The sequence below is a fragment of the Nomascus leucogenys genome, chromosome 20, assembly GCF_006542625.1.
Source record: "Nomascus leucogenys isolate Asia chromosome 20, Asia_NLE_v1, whole genome shotgun sequence".
In the NCBI taxonomy this organism is placed as follows: domain Eukaryota; kingdom Metazoa; phylum Chordata; class Mammalia; order Primates; family Hylobatidae; genus Nomascus; species Nomascus leucogenys.
This window is the reverse complement of record NC_044400.1, coordinates 33374621-33378896: the sequence shown is the minus strand read 5'-3', so window position 1 is coordinate 33378896 and position 4276 is coordinate 33374621. Positions and strand designations below refer to the sequence as shown.

General features: G+C 62.2%; 1 pseudogene across 1 annotated transcript; it reads left to right on the top strand.

The window, feature by feature from the left end:
- The first annotated feature begins 1666 nt into the window (after positions 1-1666).
- Positions 1667-3956, top strand: LOC115831737 (annotated as a pseudogene). Its single transcript, XR_004027222.1, has one exon. The product of XR_004027222.1 is annotated as a nucleolar complex protein 2 homolog pseudogene (transcript).
- The last annotated feature ends 320 nt before the right edge of the window (positions 3957-4276 follow it).

The window sequence follows — 4276 nt, the reverse complement described above, 5'->3', positions numbered from 1 at the left end:
CCCCTTCTTGCTCTCCCCGACCACGGCCTAATGACATTTAAGCACACCCGTGATATCCCCTCCTGCCTTTGCTGGTGAACCCCACCCTGATGCCCAATAAGGGCAACTGTCCACAGGAACCTGCTTGCCCTTGGCTCCCCACCTGCTTGGCTGAGCCCGCTCTGTTGGTGCTCTGCCCAGGTGATCCCCACAAGGTATGTCGTGCCTCCCTCTTTGGAACCTGTGAGTACAGTAAATCCTTTATTCATATGCCTTCCCAATGTCATCTCCACAGCCCATTGGAATGTTCCTTAAGGACTCCACAAGGGGTACTTAATCCCTCATTTATAACACATACCTCCATCTTAAAAAAGCCCTCTCTTGAACCTCTATCTTTCTCAGCTCCTACACAATTTTAAACTTCCCATTTCCAAGAAAAGTGCTTGCAAGAGTTGTTCATATTCCCTCGGCGCCGCCCACCCCACCTCCCGAGAGGCTTGGGGGACTAGACGTTGGACGCACATCCTTCCAGCGCTGCGCCCCAGGTCCGCCGCCTCCTCCGAGAAGCTCCCCAGGCCCCGCCATCCTTCTCCTCTGGGAAGCCCCCCACCAGACCTCGCCCTCCTCCTCCTCCGAGAAGCACCCCTCCCCCACGCCTAGCCCTCCTCCTCCTCCAGGAAGCCCCCCCACCAGGCCTAGCCCTCCTCCTCCTCTGGAAGCCCCCCTAGGCCTCGCCTTCCTCCTCCTCTGGGAAGCCCCCCAGGCCTTGTCCTCCTCCTCCAAGAAGTCCCCCTTGGCCTCGCCTTCCTCCTCCTCCAGGAAGCCCCCCCCCAGGCCTCGTCCTCCTCCTTCCCCGGAAGCCATCCCCACTCCCCAGACCCCCTAACTTGCTCTCCTCCGGGGAGCCCCAGGGCCCTGCGGCACCAAGAGGCCGAATGGGACCCCGAGGCCACTCTGCCCGCGTCTGCCTCACGCGCCCCTTCAGCGCCAGGTCGGGGGGATCCGCGCCTGTGCCCCAGGGCGCCCCTGTCGCGGGGTCTGGCTGTCCAGGCCCAGGGGCCCAGGTGTCAGGCTGGTAGCGGGAAGGAAGGCGCCGGCCTCCCCACTGCCTTCACCCTGTGCGGCGTCCCCGGGAAGGGCCGCGGAAGAGCCGCCATCGGCACACAGAGGGCCGTAGACGGGGAACGCCCTGCGTGGTGTTCGTGGCGCTTGCCCGGTCTCCGCGGATCGGAGGCGAAACCAGCCTGGCCCTCGGGTCGCCTGTCTTTCGTCGAGCTAGCGACATCAGTGCGGTTCCCACTGCCACTCGCGTTTTCTACTGGACCCTCTGCTTTTTATTGTTGATTTGTGGGAGCTCTTTGCATAGAGGCCCCGCCTTCGCAGCCTGGCGGTCCTCGCAGGCGCGTGCCCTCGGAATGCCGGGTGGGCTGCGGGCGTGGCGGGACTCCTGGTCTCTCTTCCCCAGGGCGGACACTGGCGTCGCCGCGTCCTACGGAGCCGGGCGCCGAGCGGGAGGCGCATCTGGGCCCCACCGGGGCTGCCAGCACCGAGCATGCGAACGCGTCCTCACGCCCGGAGGCTGCCGGCGCTGCGGTCGGAGAACCGTAGAGCCACTCGGCTGGGCGTGACGCGGCGGGGCGGGGAACGGGGCGGTGCCTGGGCGGCGGAAGTGCGCAGAGGCGCGGCATTCTGGGGCCGGAAGTGGGGCGCACGGTGCGGCCCGGTTCATGGCAGCTGCGCAGAGCTGCAAGAGGCCCCTGGCGGAGCTGACGGTGGACGAGTTCCTAGCTTCGGGCTTTGACTCCGAGTCCGAATCCGAATCCGAAAACTCCCCAGAAGCGGAGACGCGGGAGGCACGCGAGGCTGCCCGGAGTCCGGATGAGCCGGGCGGGAGCCCCTCGGCCAGCCGGCGTAAAGGCCGTGCCTCTGAGCACAAAGATCAGCTCTCTCGGCTGAAGGACAGAGACCCCGAGTTCTACAGGTTCCTGCAGGAGAATGACCAGAGCCTGCTAAACTTCAGCGACTCGGACAGCTCTGAGGAGGAAGAGGAGCCGTTCCACTCCCTGCCAGATGTGCTGGAGGAAGCCAGTGAGGAGGAGGATGGAGCAGAGGAGGGGGAAGATGGGGACAGAGTCCCCAGAGGGCTGAACAGGAAGAAGAATTGTGTTCCTGTGACCCTCGGCATGGTTGAGAGATGGAAGCAGGCAGCAAAGCAACGCCTCACTCCAAAGCTGTTCCATGAAGTGGTACAGGCGTTCGGAGCAGCTGTGGCCACCACCCAAGGGGACCAGGAAAGTGCTGAGGCCAACAAATTCCAGGTCACGAACAGTGCTGTGTTCAATGCTCTGGTCACCTTCTGCATCAGAGACCTTATTGGCTGTCTCCAGAAGCTGCTGTTTGGAAAGGCGGCAAAGGACAGCAGCCGGATGCTGCAGCTGTCCAGCAGCCCGCTCTGGGGGAAGCTCCGTGTGGACATCAAGGTGTACCTGGGCTCAGTCATACAGCTGGTGTCCTGTCTAGCAGAGACAACGGTGTTGGCGGCCGTGCTGCGGCACATCAGTGTACTGGTGTCCGGCTTCCTGACCTTCCCCAAGCAGTGCCACATGCTGCTCAAGAGAATGGTGATCGTATGGAGCACAGGGGAGGAGTCCCTGCGGGTGCTGGCTTTCCTAGTCCTCAGCAGAGTCTGCCGGCACAAGAAGGACACTTTCCTTGGCCCCGGCCTCAAGCAAATGTACATCACGTATGTGAGGAACTGCAAGTTCACCTCGCCTGGTGCCCTCCCCTTCATCAGTTTCATGCAGCGGACCCTGACGGAGCTGCTGGCCCTGGAGCTGGGTGTGGCCTACCAGCACACCTTCCTCTACATCTGCCAGCTCGCCATGCACCTGCGCAGTGCCATGACCACCCGCAAGAAGGAAACGTACCAGTCTGTGTACAACTGGCAGTACGTGCACTGTCTCTTCCTGTGGTGCCAGGTCGTGAGCACTGCGGGCCCCAGCGAAGCCCTCCAGCCCTTGGTCTACCCCCTTGCCCAGGTCATCATTGGCTGTATCAAGCTCATCCCCACTGCCCGCTTCTATCCACTGCGAATGCACTGCATCCGTGCCCTGACGCTGCTCTCCAGGAGCTCGGGGGCCTTCATCCCAGTGCTGCCTTTCATCCTGGAGATGTTCCAGCAGGTCGACTTCAACAGGACGCTGGGGCGCATGAGCTCCAAGCCCATCAACTTCTCTGTGATCCTGAAGCTGTCCAATGTCAACCTGCAGGAGAAGGTGTACCGGGACGGCCTGGTGGAGCAGCTGTACGACCTCACCCTGGAGTACCTGCACAGCCAGGCACACTGCATCAGCTTCCCGGAGCTGGTGCTGCCTGTGGTCTTGCAGCTGAAGTCGTTCCTCCGGGAGTGCAAGGTGGCCAACAACTGCCGGCAGGTGCAGTAGCTGCTTGGGAAGGTTCAGGAGAACTCGAAACACATCCGCAGCCGCTGCCAGAGGGTTTCCTTTGGCATCTCTGACTGGCAGGCAGTGGAAGCCTGGGAGAAGCTGACCCGGGAAGAGGGGACCCCCCTGACCTTGTACTACAGCCACTGGCACAAGCTGCGTGACCGGGAGGTCCAGCTGGAGATCAGTGGCAAAGAGCGGCTGGAAGACCTGAACTTCCCTGAGATCAAACGAAGGAAGGTGGCTGACAGGAAGGATGAGGACAGGAAGCAATTTAAAGACCTCTTTGATCTGAACAGCCCTGAAGAGGACGACACCGAGGGATTCTCGGAGACAGGGATACTGGGGCCCCTGAGCACTCGGCATGGGGTGGAAGAGGATGAAGAAGATGAGGAGGAGGGCAAGGAGGACAGCAGCAACTCAGAGGATGGAGACCCAGACGCAGAGGTGGGGCTGGCCCCTGGGGAGCTGCAGCGGCTGGCCCAGGGGCCTGAGGATGAGCGGGAGGATCTGCAGCTCTCAGAGGAGGACTGAGGCAGCCCATCTGGGGGGCCCGTAGGGGCTGCTGGGCTGGTGGCCAGTGTTTCCACCTCTCCAGCAGTCAGGCCTAGAGGCTGGCGTCTCTGCAGTTGGGGGAGGCAGTAGACAGGGGACAGGCTTTATTATTTATTTTTCAGCATGAAAGACCAAACGTACCGAGAGCTAGGCAGGGCTGGCGTGGCTGCTGAAGCCCCACAGCTGTGGGCTGTTGAAGTCAGCTCCGTGGGGGAGCTGACCTTGACGTCAGCAGACCGAGACCAGTCCCAGTTCCAGGGGGAGGCCTGCAGGTCCCTGGCCCCTTCCACCACCTCTGC